We start from the raw sequence: 24,956 nt of genomic DNA, 5'->3' as shown, positions 1-24,956 counted from the left end.
TTTTTTCCAGTTTTGGACTTTATTGTCATTGTTGTCGTCTCAGGCCTTGACTGCGTACTTGTGCAGTGGGTACAGCCGCTCCTTCCGCTGCTGCTCCTTGGTCTTCAGCTTCTCTTCATGCTTGGTGAGCCAACGGCACATGGCTCTCGTCTTCTTGGGTCACAGGTCCAGTGTCTTGTACTTCTTTCCCTTGTAGAATTTCCTGAGGTTTTCCTTTTGAGTCTGATTAATGACAGTGAGGACACGGTGATGGATTTGCATACGACTCGGATCTTGGAGAGCTGGGACGCGCCGCCGCCTGTCACTTTGGCCATGCGAAGCTGGGACAGTTCCACCTTGAGATAATCCAGTAGTTTCCACAGCTCCTTCTTCCTGCGACGCAAATCCCGAGCCTTAATCTTGGCCATTGCTGCGTTGTTCACAGATGAGGCCGCCCAGTTCGAGACGGCAATTTTTTCTTAATACCATTTAGCTTAGTGACAGGGCTAACTAGGAGCAGAATCCCAGGCACCAACCAGCAAAAGCTTGAGCTCTCGGTGCAGGAGACTTTGGGAATCTAGGTAGATACCATAGCATATAGAGAGCGTTTGAGAGGCCACATAGAAATTTTGGACGGCCCAGGGAGAGGAATGTGATTGAATAAGGGAGCAAACAAGGCAGTTGAAGACTGAACAGGCTATTGCCCTCTAAGAATGGTTGCTTACTAAGAGGAAGGAATGGTCAGGAACCATGGAAGCAGAATGAGTAGAAATTCATTTCCTGAGAAAATGACTGACAGGTGTAGCCGCAATTTCTTCTGGGCTGGAACCTCATGAGGGAAAGGCTAATTTTCCCTTACTTTTCACTTTCTACACAAACCTGTCACCCTATAATTGCTCTGGAACAATGATTAAATCTTGAACATTGTGGGGACTCATACCTTTAATCAGGACTCAGAATTCTGAGCCAAGGTCATCTTCAGAGCAGGCTAGAATAATAGAAAGACCTTGTTTCAAAACAGAAACAAAAGACAATAAACAGGGGTAAATAAATCCACAAGAATAGGTCCAGATGGAGTAAGGCTGAAAACTGAGTGGCACAAAAGTGTGGGTGAGCATAATGGATTTGCAGGTCTGCAGAGTGGGAGGGTTCAAAGAATAGGAGGAAAACTAAGCTTCAACTTTGGAGAGAGAGGTAAGTGCAGGTCCTGTGAGTAAAGGACAAACAGAGAGAGGTTAGGGCAATCTGCAGCAGCCCAGGGGTTTCCTGCTGAGTTTGAGGCTCCCCAAAGAGCCCAAATTGTGCTTATGACCAGGTTCAGATTCCTCTAGGAAACTGGGGTCTCCTTCATCAGCCTGGTGCAGGGTTCCTTTCTCAGACACACAGATGCCATCCAAAAACTTCCTGATATCTGTTTTTAACTGTTGCAGCTGACTGAATCAGAGGCACTAAATTTGAAACAAGTTCATTGTCCTTTTCTTCAACGATTAATTCATCCTTCTGAGCTTGAAAAACAGAACAAGGAACACCTGTACTCATCTAAACCTTGCCGATGTATTTTTCACCGAACAAAATTACAGGTTTCAACCAAAAACCTGTTCTCCTGAATAACAATGTTGATCGGGAAGTGAGCATCCACAGACCTCATCTTGTAACAGAAGCCTAGTGTAACACCCTTGATCATGTTCTGAACAGGACTGCAGATGGTTCTCACAGTGGCCCATTCCTTTCTGTTACCCTACCATTTGTCAACATGGAGTCTTTTCTTTTTCTTTCAAAGGAGAAACACCTCTACATTGAAGTGATTGAAGTCCCTCAGAACAGTTCCCCTTGAGCCCTTACAATGACTGTGCCCCTCTTCAGGGTGATCTCTACATTTTGTGGATCGTCCACAGTCTGATTGCTAAGAATGGTCTTCATTCTCAAAGTGGATGGGATAAAAAGAGCTGCATGAATTGTTTTAGAAGGGAGGGAACAAGTAAGAGGTGACACCAGTAGGCAGGAATGGGAAAGGCCTCTGCAGAACAAGCTGAGAAGACATTCATTTCTTCATATGGTCACTGATTAAGGAAAGCCAAATTAATTCTGGGCTGCAGCCCCAAAGTACAGAAGACTTCAAGTGATGGAACAAAGGCTATGATTGTTTCTCAGACTCTAACCAAATCTAAATTAAATATCTCTGCCTGCTCAATTACCAAAGATGTCCTCAAAGTCAGGTGATGGTATATGTATTTCATCTCAGCACTGGGAAGGCAGAAGCAGGTGGATCTATGTGAGTTCTATGTCAACATTGTTATCAATTTAGTGACAGAACAGCCCACAAGTTTATACAGAGAAACCCTGCCTTCAAAACACAAACAAAGAAATCAACAGAATAATCAAACAAAAATGAAAATAATGATAGCTGTCTTCAGCCTAGCCAGACTGATTGGGGCCACAGGGTGGGACAGGGAAGGAGTGGCTGCTAGATCTATGGGATAAAAGGTGGAGCTGCTGAGACTGTTTAATTCTGAGATTCAATTAAAGCCAGGTCCTTGGAGTAGAGCTTCCATACCAGTGGATGTCAACTTTAGATCCTCAGGAACAAAGGTAGCAGATACCTTAGAGTAATGAAATAAAACAAAATCTTTCCAAGCAAATGGACCCAAGAAAGATAGAGTTGCCATTCTGTTATCTACTACACAGACTTTTAACTAAAAGTAGTCAAAAGAGTTGGGGAGGACACTTCATACTCCTTAAGGGAAAACTCCACTAAGATGACATCTCAATTCTGAACATCTATGCCCCAAATGCAAAGGTACCCATATTCATAAAAGAAACTTTACTAATGCTCCAATCAAATATTTGTAAGAGCTAGAGTTGGGACCAATCTAGGGCCAGTGTGAAAATTCACACCTCAAACCTCCTAGCACAAAGACCCCCACCTTCCAGGAAGAAAAAACCTGGTTTAGTTCCTGGAACAGCTGCAAGCCAAACTGTCACACAAAGCTACCTGTGGCTTCCAAGTGACCCCCCTTGGGAAAGTTTAAAACACTATACTGAGTCCAATCTGAAAGTTGTTTTGTTCCACCAAATACCCATAGTACTCTGTCTAGTTACCATTATGCAAATCCTGCCCCAATTGTTTGAATTCTGCCCCAATTATTAGAATTCTGCCTCAATTCTTTGTAAGGTATATAGCTCCCTGTCAGAGTCTGCTCCTGTTGCCTCTCCTTGAAGTGGGAGGACCCTGACATGACAGATTAAACTCTTCTGGATTTTACATCGATCACTGCCTCCAAGAGTCCCATTCACGAGGTCCTGGAAGTGTTTCAACTCAGACCTCTCACATTGAACACCACACGATAATAGTGTGAGACTTCAATACCCCATTCTCACCAAAGGAAATGTCATCCAGACAGAAGCTAAACAGAAATGATGAAACTAAGAGAGGTTATGAATCAAATGGACCTGATATATGTATAAAACACTTTACCCAAACACAAAAGAATACACCTTCTTCTCAATCCTTCAAGGAACTGTCTCCAAAATTGACCACGTATACTCTGTCACAAAGCAAGCCTTGATGAATACAAGAAAATTGATAACTCCTTGTATCCTTTCAGACTTCCATGGATTAAAGTTGAACTTCAACAACAACAGAAATGACAGAAAGCCTGCATACTCATGGAAACCGAACAAGTCTCAACTCAACGATCCTTCAGTCAGGGAAGAAAGAAATAAATTAAAGACTTTATAGAGTTCAATGAAAATGAGGGTACGGGGTTGGGGATTTAGCTCAGTGGTAGAGCGCTTGCCTAGCAAGCGCAAGGTCCTGGGTTCGGTCCCCAGCTCGAAAGAAAAAAAAAAAAAAAAAAAAAAAAGAAAATGAGGGTACAACATACCCAAACTTACAGGACACCATAAAAACAGTGCTAGCACGAAGTGCCCTCATTAAGAATTTAGAGAGCTCTAATATTAGCAAATAATGTGCACATTTGAATGCCCTGGAGTAAAAAGAAGCAAACATGCCAAGGAGAAGTAGACAGCAGAAAATAATCAAACTCATGACTGAATTTGGTCAATTAGAAACAAAGAGATCAATACGAAGAATGATCAAGAGCAGGTTCTTTGAGAAAAGTCAGGAAGATAAACAACCCCTTAACCAAACTAACTAAAAGGCAGAGAGACAGCGTTCAAATTAACAGGATCAGAAATGACACTGGTGCACTGGAAAGATGGCTCAGTGGTTAAGAGCATTGACTGCTCTTTCAGAGGTCCTGAGTTCAATTCCCAGCAACCATATGCTGGCTCACAACCATCTGTAATGGGATGTGACACCCTCCCCTGGTGTGTCTGAAGACAATGATAGCATACAATGCACTTACATAAAAGAAACTTATAAATAAGTCTTTTTAAAAAAGAAATGAAATGGGAGCCATAAAAATGGACCCCGAGGAAATTCAAAGAAACATTAGATCTTACTTCAAATGCCTCTACTACAAAATTGAAAAATCTAAATGAAATGGATGATATTCTGGACAGATTTCACTTGACAAAGATAACTCAAGACAATGTAAACTATCTAAATAGTCTTATAAACCCCCCCCAAAAAAAACAAAAAACAGAAGCAGCCATGAAAAGCCTCCTAGTGGAAAAAAATCTAAGATCCAGATGATTTAAGCACAGAAGTGCTTAAACCACTGTTGGTTCTATCAGATTTTCAAAGAAGAGCTGGTATCAATACTCTTCAAACTATTGCACAAAACACAAAAGGAACATTGCCAAACTCATTCTATGAGATAACAGTAACCCTGATATCCCCACAGAAAGTTTCCAGAAAGAAAGTTTCAGAACAATTTCCCTCATGAACATAGAAATACATAGAATACTCTGCAAAATACTCAACCAGCGAATCAAAGAACACATTAAAGAAATCATCTACCATGATCAAGCAATCTTCATCCAAGGGAAGCAGGGGGCTGCTTGAACATATGAAAATTCACCAAATGCAATCCACCATGTCAACAAGCTGAATGTAAAAAAATCACATGATTTTCTCATTAGATGCTGAAAAAGACTTTGACAAAATCCAACACCAGTTTTTTTAAAAAGCCTTATAGAGATCACACATATAAAGTGCATAGGTAAAGTATGAGTTTTACTGGGTTTGGTCCCCAGCTCCGAAAAACAGAACCAAAAAAAAAAAAAAAAAAGTATGAGTTTTATTGAGTTTACTTAGAAGTTGTTGTACAGAAGGTAGAACAATAAAAAACTCATGTAGGCCATACAGTCAGGTGGGCACTTGTTGGTTTGAATGTGTGGTTTGTGGTATTTATATCATTTTCAACTTACTTTTGAAATTGTTTATGTAAGAGAAAGATCTTGAATATTAAGATTACAGATGTGTGTAAGAGCTTGTGTTGGGGGAACAATATGATTCTATACATATTCACATATATAAATATACATTTATAATCTGGAAGATGGTTTTTCTGTGGAGCTCCATCTGTCCTGTAAAGTGTTTTGTAGTTGAGGCTAGCCTTGAAGTTAGAATGATGCACCTGGCTTGTCTCCTGAGTCCATTGAATAAAGGTAAACATCATGTGAGACTGATGACATATTTTACATGAATTTCCCCCCCTAAACAGCCAGAAATTGTTTTTCTGGGTAGAACAGGATCACTTATAAGCTTGTGAAGAAAAGAGCTTCCTGCAATGACAGACCCTGACTCAAAAATCAATGGAAAAAACTAAACAATTATGATTCAATCAATAAGACAAGGAGTATCTGGGAGGAGTGTTTAAAGGGAGGGTTTATCTTAGGAATTGCAGGTTCGGCAGTGAGGGAGGAGCCAAAGAGTGGGTGGAGCTTTGAGTATCCTGCCTGGAGAAGATATTTAAGACCCGGTTCCTGAAGAACTAGTCAAACACAGAGAGGAGACCCATCAAGGTAAAACAACCTACTGTTTGCCAGGTGAGTGGGTGTCCTGAGTATAATTTGTATATGATGGATATGTTGTGGGTGGCTATGCTCATGGAGGACAGAGGGAGCTAGCAGATGAAGAGCTTTGGGGAGCATTCTGCAGCTGGTATATATGTTTGGAGGTTGATGTCCCCCAAATTCCCACAGAGTTGAATAGACGGTCTTGAAAAAAAGACAGGAGCAGTTGAAGTTTTCGCCCAAAGATATCGGCACTGGGAACCATAGGCATGCAGGGCTCATAGAAGTCAGAGGAATTCGGCTGCTGAGACACCATGTTGCTGGTCTAGCTACTATGTTTTGTGTACTTGACTAGGAAGAGGCCTTTGACGGGATGCCTGAGTGAAGAAGATAAACCTCTAGAGTTCTGAGATCTCTCTGCCTCTGTCTCTGTCTCTCCCTCCCTTTCTCCCCCACCCTCCTGACTAGTCTCAAGTTCTCTTGTTCAACAAAGTCTGGCACAGGGATAAAATCTCCAGGAAATCTAGAGATCTCTAGTTTTCCAAGGGTTCTAATGACCGTCCATCTACAAATGATGGCAGGAGACTCTGTTCTTTCAAGTAACAAATCCTCCAATTCTCCAGGTGCCGCGGATCTAGCAAGTCAGCAAGGTCTTATGGCTTCTCAGGTACCTTCAGTGTCACCAGATTCTCCTGATGATCCAGGAATGGAGAGCAAGACACGAAATGTGCTCTCCAAAAAGCAAAAGCTATCCCTGCAAGAGCATTATAATGTGAACAATTACGTGAGCCAGGAACAATGCAGGTCACTGGCTCAAAGTCTCGGGCTAAATGAGAAACAGATCAAGGTATGGCCTCTCTTGTGTTTCTCTCTCTACTATTCAGATAGCCACTCCTCCATGAGTCACTTGTACACTTCCTGACTGTTGCATTTTTGTGCCTGTCAATAGCTTTGGGTTCTTTGCCCCAGTTCCAGGTTGGAGAAGGTTGGTAAAAACTGGATTCAAATCTTCCTTAAACTCAGTGCACAATTCTGGTGCATGGGGAGCCGTACTGGTACCACACTGTGTCACTGAATCTTAGTGGTCATTGCCAGCCTCAAAATTTATGACTCCATATAGATGCTTCCTTTTTCTGTGGTTTTCAAGTCCAGCTCTTCCTGCCTTTATGCTTTCGTGCCCAGGTTCCTTAGAGTTCTCTGATAGATGGTGGGTACAAACCAAAACCCAGGGTTTTCACCCAGCATCTCCATACTAGAGACCCAGAGGGTACAAACAACCTCTTGCTTTTCTTCTATTGGATATTTTCTTTATTTAGTTTTCAAATGTTTTCCCCTTTTGTGGTTCCTGTTCTTGAAACCCCTTCTCCCATCTGGCACCCTGCTTCTGTGGTTTTTCTCCCACCGCCTTTGCCACTCCCTCCTCCCTCCCTGCTGGCATTCCCCTACACTGGGGCACGGAGCCTTCACAGGACCAAGGGTCTCTTCTCCTATTGATGACTGACAAGGCCATCCTCTACTATGTATGTGGCTGTAGCCATGGGTTTCTTCATGTATACTCTTTAGTTGGCGGTTTAGTCCCTGGGAGCACTGAGGTATCTGGTGGTTGATATTGTTGTCCTTTCTATGGGGTGGCAAACCATTTAGTTCCTTCAGTCCTTTCTCTAACTCCTCCATTAGGGTCCCAGGGCTCATGGTTGGCTGAAATCATGCCCATCTGCTTCAGTAAGTTTCTTGCAGAGCCACTCAGGAGATGGTTATCTCAGGCTCCAGTCAGCATGCATTTCTTGGCATCTCCAACAGTGTCGGTTTGGTGACTGTGTGTGGGGTTGATCCTCAGGTGTGATAGTCTCTGAATGGCCATTCCTTCTGTCTTGTTCCACACTTTGTCTAGAATTTCCTCCAGTGCATATTTTACAGTTTCTCCTTCCTCAGACTGAAACATCCACAGTTTGGTCTTTCTTCTTCTTGGCCTTCAGGTGGTCTCTAAATTGTTTCTTGGGTGTTCTGAGCTTTTGGGTTAATATCCACTTATCAGTGAGTGCATACCACGTGGGTTTGTGTGTGTGTGTGTGTGTGTGTGTGTGTGTGTGTGTGTGTGTGAGAGAGAGAGAGAGAGAGACAGAGACAGAGAGAGAGAGAGAGAGAGAGACAGAGAGAGACAGAGAGACAGAGAGAGACAGAGAGAGACAGAGACAGAGACAGAGAGAGAGATTTGGTTACCTCACTCAAGATGATATTGTCTTTCTTTTTTTCTTAGCAATATGTAATTTATTTTTATTGCTATTTTTATCTACATTTCAAATGTTATTTCCGTTCCTGGTTTCCAGTCCATAGGTCCCCAATCTGATCCTCCCTCCTCCTTTTCTAAGGGTGTTCCCCCTCCCAAAGCACACAACCTTCCTGTCTTTGTACTCTGACATTTCCCTACACTAGGGGATCCAGCTTTGGCAGGACCACAGGCTTCTCCCGTTAGTGCCCAACAAGGCCATCCTCTGCTACATATGCAGCTGGAGCCATGGTTCTGTCCATGTGTACTCTTTGGGTAGTGGTTTAGTCCCTGGGAGTTCTGGTTGGTTTGTATTGTTGTTCTTTTAGGGTTGCAAGCCCCTCCAGCTCCTTCAATCCTTTCTCTAAGTCCTCATACAGGGGCTCTGTTCTTAATTCAATGGTTTGCTGCTAGCATTCTCCTCTGTATTTGTCACACTCTGGTTGAACCTCTCAGGTGACAGCTATATCAGGCTCCTTTCAGCATGCACTTCTTGGATTCATCAATATTCTCCAGGTTTGGTGGCTGTATAAAAACATGGACTGGATTCACTGGTGGGGCAGTCCCTGAATGGCAATTCCTTCAGTCTCTGCTCCAAACTTTGTCTCCACATCTCCTCCTAAGAATATTTTTGTTCCACTTTTTTAAGAAAGTCGGAAGAATCCACACTGTGGTTGTCCTCCTTGACCTTCATGTGGTCTGTGGATTGTATGTTGGATAACAAGCTTTTGGGATAATATCCAATTATCAGTGAGTGCATACCATGTGTGTTCTTTTGTGACTGGGCATATCACTCTAGTTCCATCCATTTGCCTAAGAATTTCATGAAGTCATTAGTTTTAATAGCTGTGTGGTACTCCCTTGGGTAAATGTACCACATTTTCTGTATCCATTCCTCTGTTAAAGGATATCTGGTTCTTTCCAGCTTCTGGCTATTATAAACAAGGCTGCTGTGACCATAGAGAAGCATGTGTTTCTATTTTATGTTGGAACGTCTTTTGGGTATATGCCCTGAAGTAGTTTAGCTGGGTCATTAGGTAGCACTATGTCCAATTTTCTGAGGAAATGCCAGACTGAATTCCAGAGTGGTTGGATCAAGTTGCAATCCCATCAACAATCGAGAAGTGTTCCTCTTTCTCCAGATCCTTGCCAGCCTTAGCTTTAGCTTAGCCATTCTCACTTGTGTGAGTTGGAATCTCAGAGTTGTTTTGATGTGCATTTCCCTGATGACTAAGGATGTTGAAAATTTCTTTAGGTGCTTTGTGGCCATTCAATATTCCTTCAGCTGAGAATGATTTGTTTAACTCTGGAACCCATTTTTATTGGGGTTATTTGGCTCTCTGGAGTCTAACTGCTTGAGTTCTTTTTATATTTTGGATATGAGCCCTCTATCAGATGTAGGATTGGTAAAGATTTTTTCCCAATCTATTGGTTGCTGTTTTGTCCTAATAATAGTGTCCTTTGCCTTACAGAAATTTTGCAATTTCATGAAGTCCCATTTGTTGATTCTTGATCTTAGAGCATAAGCCATTGGTGTTCTGTTGAGGAAATTTTACCCCGTGTCCATATGTTCGAGACTCTTCCCCACATTTTATTTTATTAGTTTGAGTGTATCTTGTTTTCTGTAGAGGTCCTTGATCCACTTGGACTTAAGCTTTGTACAGCGTGATAAGAATGGGTCAATTTGCATTCTTCTACATGCTGACCTGCTCTTAGCTTCATCCATCTTACCTAGTTTTGGTGGCTGTGTGTGTATTGTGTGTGTGTGTGTGTGTGTGTGTGTGTGTGTGTGTGTGTGTGTGTATACATGTATACATATATACATATATATATACATATCAGATGTAGGGCAGACCCTAATGGCCATTCCTTCAGTCTCTGCTCTAAACTTTGCCTCCCTATCACCTCCTATGGATATTTTTGTTCTCCTTTAAAAAAGTAGTGAAGCGGGGTTGGGGATTTAGCTCAGTGGTAGGCGCTTGCCTAGGAAGCGCATAAGGCCCTGGGTTCGGTCCCCAGCTCCAAAAAAAAGAACCAAAAAAAAAAAAAAAAAAAAGTAGTGAAGCATCTGCTTTTTGGTCATCTTTCTTGAGTTTCTTTTGTCCATGCATTGCATCTTGTGTAATTTGAGCATTTGGGCTAATATCCACTTATCAGTGAGTGCATACCATGTGTGTTTGTCTGTGATTGGGTTACCTCACTCAGGATGATGAGTTTTCCTTTTATTATCCTTTGTAGGTCTAGATTTGTGGAAATATATTGTATGAATTTGGTTCTCTTGTGGAATATCTTTGTTTCTCCACATATGGAATTGAGAGTTTTGCTGGATATAGTAGCCTTGGCTGGCATTTGTGTTCTCTTGGGTCTGTCTGACCTCTGCCCAGGATATTCTGGCTTTCACTGTCTCTGTTGAGAAGTCTGTTGTAATTCTGATAGGTCTGCATATGTATGTTACTTACCCTATTTCCCTTACTGTGTTGAATATTCTTTCCTTGTTTTGTGCATTTGGTGTTTTGATTATCATGTACCAGAAAGAGTTACTTTTCTGGTCCAGTATTTGGAGTCCAGAGGTATCTTGTTGTTCATGGGCATCTCTTTCTTTAGGTTAGGAAAGTTTTCCTCTATAATTTTGTTGAAGATATTTACTGGCCCTTTAAGTTGGGAAACTTCGCTCTTGTCTTTACCTTTTTCTCAAGTTTGGTCTTCTCATTGTGTTCTGGATTTCCTGGATGTTTTTGGTTAGGATCTTTTGCATTTTGCATTTTTGGTGACTGTTGTTAGTATTTTTAATGGTATATTCTGCACCTGAGATTCTCTCTTCTATCTCTTCTATTTTGTTGGTGATGCTTGTGTATATGATTCCTGATCTCTTTCCTAGGTTTTCTATCTCTAGGGTTGTCTCCCATTGTCATTTCTTTATTGTTTATATTTCCACTTTTAGATCCTGGATTGTTTTGTTCAATTCCTTCACCTGCGTTGTTGTGTTTTCTTGTAATTTTAAAGGGATTTTTTTTTGTTTCTTTTGTAATTGCTTCTACTTATTTAACCTGTGTTCTCCTGTAGTTCTTTAAGGGATTCATTTATGTACTTCCGAAAATCATCTATCATCCTCATGACACGTGATTTTTAAGTTCGAATCTTGTTTTCCCAGCATAACCAATTATCCAGGACTTACTGTACTGGGAGAACTGGGTTCTAATGATACAAAGTAGCCTTGGTTTCTGTTGCTTCTGTTCTCCTGACTACCTCTGGCCATCTGGTTATCTCTATTGCTACCTGCTCTTGCTGTCTCTGATTGCAGTCTCTCCTTTGTCTGATCCTACTTGTGTCAGAACCCCTCAGAGTACAACTGCCTCTTTGTTTCTGTGATTCTGTGATCTAGTTATCCTGTGATCCTGATATCTTGGGTGTGTCAGAGCTCCTGTGAAGTCAATCTGCCTCTGGGATCCTGGAATCCTGTGTGACCAAGTTCCTGAAATTCTGTTGTGTCAGAGTCCCTGGTAGTCAAGCTTTCTCAGTATGTTGCAGTAGTGGGTGGGTAGCCAGGGTCTTGGCACTGCTCCAGGCACAGTGGCTTGAAGGAACCTGTGCCTCTGTCTGATCAGGGGTTTGTGTTTCCCTGGTTCCTGTGAGGATCCCAGTTATACTGGGTGTTGGGAAAGATGTTGTAACCTCACCTGTGAACTTGTCTGTGTCAGAGCTCCTGATTGTGTCTGATCTCCTGGGACTCCAGCTTCCTCTGTGATATATGATCCTGTGATTCTGGATGTTTCAGAGCACCTGAGAGTTCAGCTTTCTCTGGGTGATGTGGAACTGGGTGCAGAGCCACTGCCCAAAGTCTGCTCAGACCGGAAGCAGACAACTGACCTCTTATCAGCTCTCCTTTCCTTTGTCTCTAGACCTATTTTAGGAATAGACGATCCAGAGAAAGACAGAAGAAAAAGTGTCAACAACTGCCTGAGAAGATTGGAAGTGGACTTCACTCTAGGCCTACCTACCCCAAAGCTGGTGAAGTTCCACTTTCTGCTACAAGTACAGATTCTGTGTGCCAGAGCCATATGGATGTCAGCTGTTCTCCTCAGTTTAGACCATCAAAGAACTCTCCTCACCAGGAATCCAAATTATTCCTCATTGGTCAGCCCTTGGAAGAGGGGTGTTTTAGCAAGAGCCATGTTATCAAGGAGCATCAGAATCAGAAATGTACCAAAGTGCCCAGGAAACCAGGACTCTTATCTTGTGATAGGTCTGGCCTTCCCAATGTTCTTTCCCCTCTTGATGTGTCAGCTAGTGATGATTCTATGTGTGAGAGACCCTCAGGCTTAAACTCTCCTCCTCCTCTACTCAAACTTTCAAATATTACCCATAATGCAGATTCCACCTTCTCCATGTGTCAGACTCCATCAGTTGTGAGCCCTCTTCCTGAACTCAGCCCCTCGAGTAATTCCATCGACCAAATGGCCATCTTCTCCAACATTGACCAGGCCTGTGAGATCTACCTAAGGAATACGAGGTCTAGGAAGCCCAGGAAGCAGAGGAAGAAGGCTATGGTATAAATGACAATGCTAGGTCAGGATTCCTCTGCTAAGTTTACCAGTCTTCAAGGCACTGTCTTTCTACTAATCTCTGTCTTTGAGGATATCTTGTTCAATAGACAGTATGTTCTCAGTTCTCATTCTCCGTGGAGCAGCAGCCCATCAAGTAGTTCCCCAGACTCAGAATCCATATTTTCCAATGGAATGGAACATCTCATGTTAGCTTTTCTCTTCCTCTCACCCTTAGTATGATCTCAGACCCTAAATAAATCTTTTCCATTGCTCAGACAAATGAGAGTCTCTTATGTGCAATCCTGATGTATATACAGGCTGTCAAAGGTCTAGCAACAGGAGGTAGTATTGTAGATCAGTTATCAGTTTGTTACAAGATCTGCACAACCAGATGCAGCCCACATCCAGTCTTAGCCCAAACTCCACAGACCAGCACAGCTATGGCAGCCGGGAATCCAATGGAGATTTCATTGCTCAACACACACTCACAGAAGATGTTCAAGACCAGACTGCCATCCAAGACCAGCTCTTCCTTGAACATTTCATTGAGTTGGATGCTGCCTTAGACCAAGTGTCCCAGCCTGACTTAACTAAGTACTACTCACCCCTGGGATATCATTTAAGAACTGCTGATCCCGAGGTTTAGGACACTCCTGTCACCATCTACCAAAATTCATGGATGAAATTTCGAGACTGATTGTTTGAACACCTGATGTGGAAAATTTTCAAGGGAGATTTTTTGCAAGTTTCTCAGTTAATGTAGTATTATATATTTTCAGTATATACCATATATACAGTCATAACAAATTATTTGTATAGATTCTCTCACATTTTTAAAAGCAGATACCACCTGATCACAAGCACTGTCGTTCCATGTCCACCCACCTTTTAATCACCCTGCCCCCCAAAGAGTAAAAAAAATAAAAATAAACCAGATTAATTTTGTGTTATCTATATTCTCACTGGAGCATACTCTTCCTGGACTGCTCCATAAATAGAATATATCTCTTCCCCTCCTGGACCCCTGCCATGAGCCACCAACTGGGGAGTGGTACACTTCAGCATTCTATCTCATTTAAGAATTGTCTTGGGAACACCCATTCAGAACCTGCCCCACATGTGGCCCATGCATATACAGCCATCCAATTAGACAAGATGGATGAAGCAAAGAAGTGCAGGCCAACAGGAGCCAGATGTAGATCGCTCCTGAGAGACACAGCCAGAATACAGCAAACACAGAGGCAAATGCCAGCAGCAAACCACTGAACTGAGAATGGGACCCCTGTTGAAGGAATCAGAGAAAGAACTGGAAGAGCTTGAAGGGGCTCGAGACCCCATATGTACAACAATGCCAAGCAACCAGAGCTTCCAGGGACTAAGCCACTACCTAAAGACTATACATGGACTGACCCTGGACTCTGACCTCATAGGTAGCAATGAATAGCCTAGTAGAGCATCAGTGGAAGGGGAAGCCCTGGGTCCTGCCAAGACTGAACCCCCAGTGAACGTGATTGTTGGGGGGAGGGCGGTATTGGGGGGAGGATGGGGAGGGGAACACCCATAAAGAAGGGGAGGGGAAGGGGGATGTTTGCCCAGAAACCGGGAAAGGGAATAACACTCGAAATGTATATAAGAAATCCTCAAGTTAATAAAAAAAAAAAAAAAGAATAGTCTTAAATTTCTTCATGACAGTAGTAGTATGCTACTTTCTTGGGAGGTGGGGGGAGTGGCATGTGAATGCTGTTATGACAAAAGCCTTGCATATCCCTCAGTGTTACCCTGCATCTTCAGTCATCAATATCACACCAATAGAATTCTTCTTGCTCTTCAGATAGTGAAAGAATGAATTATGAGTTTTCACAGTGTTTCCTGCAAAAGCACACCATGAACACAGAGCCTAGGAGCAGTATCATCATGGCTTCTGATAGGGTTCTCAGAGGCCTCCAGAATCATAGACACTGACATGGGCTAAGGGAGAAGCATAGGCCATTCACCTCAATATGGCCTCAGTGCTCCAACAAGGTCTGGTGACACCAGCATGGCTTGAGGCTGCAGTTCAGACTATCAACAGTATTTAGGTATAGGAGATCTCAAGTTGTGCAGGATGGCCACAACATATTGGCTAACTTCATGCTTCTTTTTTTTTTAACCTTAGATTCAATTGATAAGATATAATTGCCCCTAAACATATAAAGCCCAGTACCATCCATCCCTTAAGAACATTGATAACAACCTGTAAATACACAGAGCAAGATCTTTACGTCAGCCTCCATTGTCCTGCCACGGCTTCTCAGCCTCTCCTCCTCCTCTCTTCCTCTCTTTGTTCCAGTCTCCTCCTCTTCCTTCAAACTTTTCTCCCACCCATCCTTCCTTCTCATCCAATGACAGGCCTCCTTCTATCTTGTACCTGCCTCACCTGTGATATCATCCCACATTTCACCCTTTATGTCTAATTAAAAAAAAAACTTTTCTCTCAAATATAAGCTGAGCACAACTATTGTTATTTTGTAATTAAAAGCATAAAATATATCTAACACCCAGTCCGATACTATATCAGTTAAACAGAACATTTAGTTATCCATTCCAGCTTAAGAAAGGCTTAAAATCTATATTATATCTTGGCTAGCTTGTACACTATCTGAGAGCTATCTAATAAAATATGTATATTCAGAAGTAAACAGCCTGATAGGCTATGAGACTATAATCAGTCTTCAACCCCACCAGAAATCTGAGAATGACCAAATATCTATACACATAGGAAGCCTAACATGGCTTCTAGAACTGAGAGGTTGTAGAGACAAATCTCCACTAGCACAGTCCCCTGTTAGCAACATGTGAGTGCAAGTCTTCATCCTTCTGGCCCAAAATCAACTGACAGACTCTTGAAATGCAGATTTTGAAGGGCTGATCACCTGTCTTAGCAGAGTTTATCAGTCAACTATTCTGCATAATTAGTCCTTTTCTGGACAGTATTAGTCTGCAGATGAAACAGGCAGTTTTGTCTAGTGGCTGCCTAGCCACAAAGTATTGCCTCATTTGGAGGTAGAGACGTTCAAATTCTTCATTAAATCCTCCAAAGGGGAACTGTTAGGAGCAGACATGTCTCAACAAAAGATAAATAACTTTAATCTCAAATTTTGGGGATTTCTGACATTTTTGAAAACTGTCTACCTATATAAGACAATCCCTACTGTTGTCTTTATATCTTAATAATATCTTGAAAGTATTCTCACAAAGTCAGCAATATGTCTGCTATTTGGCCCTTAACTCACATGTGTAATCAATTCAGAAGTTTGTAATGACATCAATAGAAGGACTGGCTCTAAACCTTGTACTTTTAAACTTTTAACAAATAAATTCTATATCAAAGCAAAGATATGATTTTAGCTTAGTTAACAAATGAGGTTACGACTGTATAACTCAATCTAGCTCATTCCTCCCTGTTAAATTACAACCATTTCTAAATTCCACATAAAAACAACTTTAGAATAACTACTTTCAGCCCCCCAAAGTCCAGGGAATTGGGGTGATGACTACTCTATAACTTCTTCAAGCTGAATATGGGCATTGAGATATCCTTGGGGGTAGGGGGTAGAAAGAATGAAGCAAATGCTGTAGCCAATGTGTCCTGACTGGACCCAGCTGAAAGTCCTTGAGACCAGGAATCCAAGTAGGCACACTCTGTAAAATACAACTCTCAAGACCAAAGTTTAGACTCAAACTCTCTTTTTGTTTGATTCTCCTGCATTAATTTTTTTGGGCAGTCTACCTCTATCAAATCTGATCGGTATGACTCTGTGAGGTTTCAAGAGCCTAATCACACTTTTTAAAAACACAAAGACAAAATCTTTCTTCAAAAATACTGTGTTCCTTAGTCTGTAACCAGAAAAGCTTATATCTTGCATTCTCTCCCAGAGTAATAATATAACCATGAAACTCAAAGTCACACCCATTATGAAAATTAAACAATTTTTTAAAAAGGAAGTAAGCTAAACAATGAGCCTGATAGGCTTTTGTACTCTATGATATCAGGAAATTAACCCAAAATTCCTGTGGAGACCATGTTAAGAGAATCTGAACTTCCTGTTGTGGTAGATATAAAAAATAACCACAAACCTTTGCTAGCCGGCATCAACGAGCCATATGGCCTTTAGCGGGGTAATTCATAAAACAAACCAAATACCTTCTTTCAATTCCAATATTAATAAGCAACATATCAAAACAGGACTTTAGCCCAAAATATATCCATCTGTTAAGCTTTCTACCCGGAACCACAGATTTTTCTTTAACCTTAATAACTTCTATAATGTATGTCTGCATTCACTCTCCCTGGTGTTACAGACATTTATCACAACTCTCTACTTGGAGGTAGTGACCAATTTTTCCCTATCTAAGTTCTGAACCATGGATGAAAATCACCACGTGATTCGGGTAATCTCTTTACTCTCCTTAAAACAAACTTAAACACCTTCTATCAATTCTAAAACCAATAAGTAACTTAAAACTCAGGAATTTAACCCAAAATATATCCATCTGTTAAGCTTTCTACCCGGAACCACAGATTTTTCTTTAACCTTAATAACTTCTACAATATATGTCTGCATTCACTCTCCCTGGTGTTACAGACATTCATCACAACTCTTTACTTGGAGGTAGTGACTAATTTTTCCCTATCTAAGTTCTGAACCATGGATGAAAATCCCCACCTGATTCAGGTAATCTCTTTACTCTTCTTTCTAAAAACAAACTTAATCACCTTTTAATAATACCTGCAATTAAGAAGTAGCTTGTCTAACTAGGATTTCAACCCAAAATTCCCGTGGAGCCCACATTAAAAAGAATATGAGTATCCTGAAAGACTTTCTAAAAGATTTTCTTTAAAAAGCAGCTTTTAATCTCTAACTCTCTGAGCTGCCATTACTTATCACACAGCCTGGGACCTACAGCCTGCCAGCCCAGGCTGCTTCCCTGTTTCTTTGTTAAATTCACCGCCCTTGAGAGATCACATGACTTAACATGGCGCTGGCCTCCTCTTACTTAGAAAATAAAAACTTTCTCTCAACTCTTAGGATTACTACTGGATTCTTGCCCATACATTGGTTCGCCATCTCTTGTTGTAAAATATAAAAAATAAAAAAAGGTATAGTTGTTTTTTACCTTGCTAGGTCTGCTAAATATCTTGGCGGAAACACATCCCAACTCCTCGGCAGCCCACTGTCTCCTGCCGCCGCACAATTGGCTACACTCAAATCATCACATAAAAGAACACACAACACAATAACCTTAGGTTCAATTGATAAGACATAATTGCCCACCTAAACATACAAAGCCCAGTACCATCCATCCCTTAAGAACATTAATAACAGCCTATAAATACACGGAGTGAGATCTTTACATCAGCCTCCATTGTCCTGCCACGGCTTCTCCTAACTTCATGCTTCTGAGTGTTGAGTTTCAAGGTGAGTTAATACAACTGTCTTCACTATGACCTTCCATTAGCATTTCATGAGGTGCTCTAATGTCCTTTGCACAATTTATATTTTATCTTTGAATTAATAAAGTGATTCTAATCAAACTCCAAATGTCCTTACAATGTTCTACACCATCAAGAAAATTAAAATCTTCGGTGCATGACAGCTCAGTTGCAATGAGCTTCTTATGAAGCACCCCGTGCAGTCCCCAATTTCCCAGTTCTGTGTCTGCCAACTTCCTGGACCTCCAATGCAGGAATAGATCACCTGCACTTCCGGACTTCATGGGCACTTAATGTACAATAATGTTGTGGTCTTACATCCGCTCTGTCAGAGGACTTGGGCTGCTCAAGGAGGCAAGAGGCAGGAAATTGACCAAAGTAGGGAAGCTGTGGGACACCTCTCCCAGGTTTCGGAAGCACAGTCTGAGAGTGGGACACACCTGAAGCTGGTCCAGGGGTTCCTGGGGCCAGCAAGGAGGCCAGGGCCATCAGGTTGTCAGGCTCATGTGCATCCACGCGCTGCTGGGATGCCGGAGAAGAACTGAGAATGGAGTAGAGATACCAGGGGCTGGATCTAACCTTGGGCCTAAGGGAAAATAGGGGCAGCTCTGGCAGCTTTCATGAGGGTAGTCTTTGGCTGGACTGGAGGTGCCTGGTTTGATGGTGGAGGTGGCTGGGAGCACAGGGAGGGTTTCTTCAGGAGAATAGATGGCAGCTCTGTAGGGAAAGGCACTTTCTACAGCTCCTGATGGCAGATCCTGATGTTAAGAGACAATCAGTGGGTTTTTTTTGGTTTTTTTTTTTTTTTTTTTTTTTTTTTCGGAGCTGGGGACCGAACCCAGGGCCTTGCGCTTCCTAGGCAAGCGCTCTACCACTGAGCTAAATCCCAGCCCCGTCAATCAGTGGTCTTAAGGCATTTATTGTCATGGCAGAAAGTGGATGAGTAAAACTGTACCCCACTTCTCAGAGTGGGCCTGAGATTAAATTCCTTCTGCAGAGAGGAGTGTCTGGGAAGGAAAATTCATTGGCTAAGTCTTCAGGCCTTTAGGTACATCAATATAATGAAGATGTGTGGGCCTACATGACCTGTGGCCACATCCTCTACCTGTGAAGGGGCGTGGGTCATGGCCATTTACGTGACTGATGGCCACAAACCTACGGAGGGCTGCAGGGTAGTGACGAGCCTGGTTTCCATGGAGTCAGGCAAAATGCCTACCGTCCCTTTCAGATTCTCCTAGGATCAAGCCTCCTCAACCAGAAACCAGGGTGCCTTTCACTGTCCCACACATGAGCATGCCTTTGGCCTGTATACAGTGTAAACCAAGCTGGTAGTGGTTTCCTATACCTTAATCCAGGTACTCAAGAGACAAAGGTGAAGGATCTCTAAAATTTGAAGGCCAGTTTGATTTATATAGTGTGATTCAGGAGTGTAAAGGCTATGTGCATAGACCACGTTTGATTCAGACAGAAAGACAGACACACAGATAGAAAGAGAGAAAGAAAGAAACAAAGAAACAAAGAAACAAAGAGAGAGAGAAAGAGAGAGAGAGAGGAGGAAGAAAGGAAGGGAGAAAAAGAAGGAAAGAAAGAAGAGAGAGAAAGAAAGAAAGAAAGAAAGAGGAGGAAGAAAGGGAGAAAGGAAGGAAGGAAAAAGAAACAGAGAAAGGGGGGGTTGGGGATTTAGCTCAGGGGTAGAGCGCTTGCCTAGGAAGCGCAAGGCCCTGGGTTCGGTCCCCAGCTCCGAAAAAAAAAAAAAAAAAGAACCAAAAAAAAGGAAAAAGAAACAGAGAAAGGGAGGGTGAAATGGTTAAAAAAAAAAAAAAGGGGGTTGGGGATTTAGCTCAGTGGTAGAGCACTTGCCTAGGAAGCTTAAGGCCCTGGGTTCGGTCCCCAGCTCGAAAAAAAAAAAGAACCAAAAAAAAAAAAAAGGATAGCAACAAAGAACTAAAAGGTGCCTTCTAATGGGAGAGAATGAACAGAACCTATTGGCTGCATATTCTATACAGAAAGTATTTCCAATGTGATCACTCACAAAATATGCTGCATTTTTCTTTAAGAAACACAAATGGGTGTTCCCCTCCCCATCCTCCCTCCATTACCACCCTCCCCCCAACAATCACGTTCACTGTGGGTTCAGTCTTGGCAGGACCAAGGGCTTCCCCTTCCACTGGTGCTCTTACTAGGATATTCAATGCTACCTATGAGGTCAGAGTCCAGGGTCAGTCCATGTATACTCTTTGGATAGTGGCTTAGTCCCTGGAAGCTCTGGTTGGTTGGCATTGTTGTTCATATGGGGTCTCGAGCCCCTTCAAGCTCTTTCAGTCCTTTCTCTGATTCCTTCAACGGGGGTCCCGTTCTCAGTTCAGTGGTTATGCTAGACTCCTATGTGCAAACATAACAGAGTATCATTAATAGTGTCATGGATTGGTTCTTGCCCATAGGCTGGCTTTCAATTTAGGATGATAAATGATTGGCCATTGCCTCAGTTTCTGCTTCATCTTTGTCTAGGCAATGTTTTACATTTATGAATATATTCATTTTATTTTCTGATCACTATCTCCCTCTCAGCCCCTCCTCACAGTCCCTCTGCTATCCCTCTTCCCCTTGTTCTCTATAGGGTTCCCTCCATGGGTATACCCTCACCCCAATGCATCATCAAGTCTCTGCATGATTAGGTGCATCCTCTCCCAGTGAGGCAAGACATGGCATCCTAGATAGGAGAATGGCTCCAGAGACAGCCAATAGCTTCCTCTCCAGTTACTTGGGGACCCACATGAAGACTGAGGTGCATATCTGCTACATATGTTCTGGGAGCCCAAGTTGAACCTCTATGTCTGCACTTTGATTGGTGACCCAGTCTCTGAGAGCACCCAAGAGGGCTGGTTTTGCCATTCTTTTCCAACATTCTTTGTGTTGATTTAAAAGTATATGCCAAATGATTATGTTACTATCAAATTTTCATAACTAATTTATTTTATCGCTTCCTTTGAGACAGTCTTTTTTCTGTAACAGGCCTGGTTGTCCTTTAACTTGTTCTATAGTCAAGGCTGGTCTGAAACTCACAAGACATCTGCCTGGTTTGGTCTTACAAGTGTTGGGCTAAAGGCATGTACCACAATACCTAGCTTGAGTAAACTTTAATGTGATCTGTTCTACTACATCCCACTGCAAAACATCAAAACTCTAAGCATTCTTGGACTAGAGCTGGATTTAATTGAGAATTGCTTTTTGTGGGGATGGAGAGGTAGCTCCAGCCGACAGAGCAAGAGTTTCTTTACTGGGAAACACTGGTTTAGTTCCCAGCTTCCACTAGGTGGCTCACAACCATGCATTTGGAATTCTATTCCTTTGGCATCTTAGTCCTCCTTCTGGATTTAGGGCCCCAGGCATGTTTATGTTTACACACGTGCATGTAAACACTCATGGAGACAACAAAAGAAAAGATTGTTTGTTGATCTTGAATCCTGGAATTTGGTTGTTAATTGGTCTGGAACTCCGTATATGGCTGTAACTCCGTATATGTCTGTAACTCCAGATACAATGGCTCTAAAAACCTTTTCTAGACTTGGGCACCCACACACACAAGGCCCACATACAGAAAATTGCATAAAAATCTAAATGAACTTGTACAAAATGAATTAAGCTGGGTGTGGAAGGACTCACCTTTAATGGCATGAATTATGACTGAAGCACACTAATATCCAGGGAAGCCTGGACTCTATTCCCAAATCGATTTAAAAATTTCATCCAAGTGTTGTGCCACATGCCTTTATCCCAAGCCCTTTCAAGGCAGAGGCAAGAGTATCTATGTGAGTTTGACTCTTCCAGAGTAGCCAGTGATATGAAGAGAGACTATGCCACGCAAAGTAATCAGTCATACAGTAGTTCATTTTGGTAAGTTGAGTTCATTGATGCTGAGAGATAATAGGGACCAATTATTGTTGTTTCCTATATTTTTGTTCTTAGAGGTAGAATTATGTTTGCATGGCTCTCTCTTTTTTGTTTTTGTTTTTGTTTTTTTGGGGTTTTTTTGTTTTGTTTTGTTTTTGCAAGAAGATTACTTTCTTGCTGTTTCTTTTTTCTTTTCTTTTTTTTCTTTTTTTTTTTTTTCTTTTTTTTTTTCAGAGCTGGGGACCGAACCCAGGGCCTTGCGCTTAGGCAAGCGCTCTACCACTGAGCTAAATCCCCAACCCCTTTTCTTGCTGTTTCTAGGGTGTATTTTCCCTTCTTGTTTTGGAGTTTTCCATCTATTATCTTTTGTAGGGCTGGATTTGCGGAAAGATATTGTGTAAATTTGGTTTTGTCATAGACTATCTTGGTTTCTCCATCTATGTTATTTGAGAGTTTTGCTGGATACAGTAACCTGGGCTGGCATTTGTATTCACTAAGGGTCTGTATGACATCTGCCCAAGAACTTCTGGCTTTCCTAGTCTCTGGTGAGAAGTCTGGTGTGATTCTGATAGGTCTGCCTTTACATGTTACTTGACCTTTTCCCTTACTGCTTTTAATATTCTTTCTTTGTTTTGTGCATTGGTGTTTTGATTATTATGTGACAGAAGGAGTTTCTTTTCTGGTCCAGTCTATTTGGAGTTCTGTAGGCTTCTTGTATGTTTATGGGAATGTCTTTCCTTCTATAATTTTGATGAAAATATTTACTGGCCCTTTAAGTTGGGAGTCTTCACTCTCTTCTATACCTATTATCCTTAGGTTTGATCTCCTCATTGTGTCCGGGATTTTCTGGATGTTTGGGGTTAGGCGCTTTTTGCATATTACTTTTTCTTTGACTACTGTGTCATTGTTTTCTATGGTATCTTCTGCCCCTGCGACTCTCTTGTATCTCTTGTATTCTGTTGGTGATGCTTGGGTCTATGACTCCTGATCTCTTTCTTAGGTTTTCTATCTCCAGTGTTGTCTCCCTTTGGGATTTCCTTATTGTTTCTATTTTTATTTTTAGATCCTGGATTGTTTTGTTCTATTCCTTCACCTGTTTGGTTGTGTTTAACTGTAATTCTTTAAGACATCTTTTTGTGTTTCCTCTTTAAGGGCTTCTACTTGTTTACCTGTGTTGTCCTGTATTTCTTTTAGGGAGTTATTTATGGCCTTCATAAAGTCATCTATCATCTTGAGATGTGACTTTAAATCCAAATCTTGCTTTTCCAGTATGTTAGGATATCTAATATTTGCTTTGATGGGAGAAGTGGGCTCTGATGATGCCATGTAGTCTTGGATTCTGTTGTTTAAGTACCTTTGCTTGCTTCTTGACTTTTTGTTTTCTCTGGTGTTAGCTGGTTTGCTGTATCTGACAGTGGCTTGACCCTTCTGTTAGCCTGTGTGTCAGCATTCATGGAGACTGACTTTCTACCAGGCACATCTTGGTACAGAGAGATGTGTCACAGGATCAGCTCTGGTGGCAGACAGAAACTGGAAGAATCTTGTCCCAAACTGCTCCTCAGTTCCTATTTGTACAGAGAGAGAGAGCTCCAGGCAGTTACCTCAGAGCAAGTGGTGATCTCACCTCTGCTCTTATGTGTGTCAGCATTCCTGGCAACTGGCTTTCAACTCTGAGTGCAAGCAGAAACCAGAAGGATCCTATCCCTGATTGGTTGGAGCGTCATTTGGGTATATGCTTAGGAGTGGGATAGCTGGCTCCTCAGGTAGCACAATGTCCAATTTTCTGAGGAAACTGCAAACTGATTTCCAGAGTGCTTGTTCCAGTTTGCAATACCACCAACAGTGGAGGAGTGCTCTTCTTTCCCCATATCCTTGACAGCATCTATTGTCACCTGAGTTTTTTATCTTAGCCATTCAGAAAGGTGTGAGGTGGTATCTCAGGGTTGTTTTGATTTGCATTTTCCTGAAGATTAAGGATATTGAACATTCTTTAGGTGCTTCTTGGCCATTATATTTCTCAGTTGAGAATTCTTTGTTTAGGGTTGGGGATTTAGCTCAGTAGTAGAGCGCTTGCCTAGCAAGTGCAAGGCCCTGGGTTCAGTCCCCAGCTCCAAAAAAAAAAAAAAAAAAAAAAAAAAAAGAATTTTTGTTTAGTTCTGTTCCTTTTTAAAAGGATTATTTGGATCTCTGGCATCTAACGTCTTAGGTTCTTTGAATATATTTGATATTAGCACTCTATTGGATATAGGATTGTTAAAGAACTTTTCCCAATCTGTTGGTGGGCATTTTGTCCTATTGACAGTGTTCTTTCCTTACAGAATCTTTGCAACTTTATCAGGTCTCATTTGTTGATCCTTAGTCTTAGATAATAAGGAATTGGTATTCTGTTCAGGAAATTTTCTCCTGTGCCTGTGTGTTCACGATTCTTCCCCATATTTTCTTGTCTTAGTTTCAGTGTATCTGCTTTTATGGGAAGTGCTTTGATCCTCTTCAATTTAAGCATTGTACAATGAGATAAGAATGGACCAATTTGCATTCTTCTACATGCTGACCACCAGTTGAATCAAAACCATTTGTTGAGAATGCTGTCTTTTTTCCACTGGATGGTTTTAGATCCCTTCTCCAAGATCAAGTGACCATAGGTGTTTTGTTTCATTTCTGGGTCTTCAATTCTATTCCATTGATCTACCTGCCTTTCTCTGTACCAAACCATGCAGTTTTCTCACTATTGCTCTGTAATACATCTTGAGGTCAGTGGTGGTGATTTCCTCAGAAGTTCTTTTATTTTTGCGTATAGTTGTCACTATGCTGTATTTTTTTTTTATTCCAAATGAATTTCTTTTTTTTCCATCTTTATTAACTTGAGTATTTCTTCTTTACA

General features: G+C 41.7%; 1 pseudogene; it reads right to left on the bottom strand.

Moving 5' to 3' along the window:
* On the bottom strand, positions 1–407 carry LOC116894508 (annotated as a pseudogene).
* Between the last annotated feature and the right edge of the window lie 24,549 nt (positions 408–24,956).

Source organism: Rattus rattus, chromosome 2 (genome assembly GCF_011064425.1).
Source record: "Rattus rattus isolate New Zealand chromosome 2, Rrattus_CSIRO_v1, whole genome shotgun sequence".
NCBI lineage: Eukaryota > Metazoa > Chordata > Mammalia > Rodentia > Muridae > Rattus > Rattus rattus.
The sequence above is the reverse complement of the archived record's forward strand: the minus strand, read 5'-3'. Positions and strand labels throughout refer to the sequence as shown.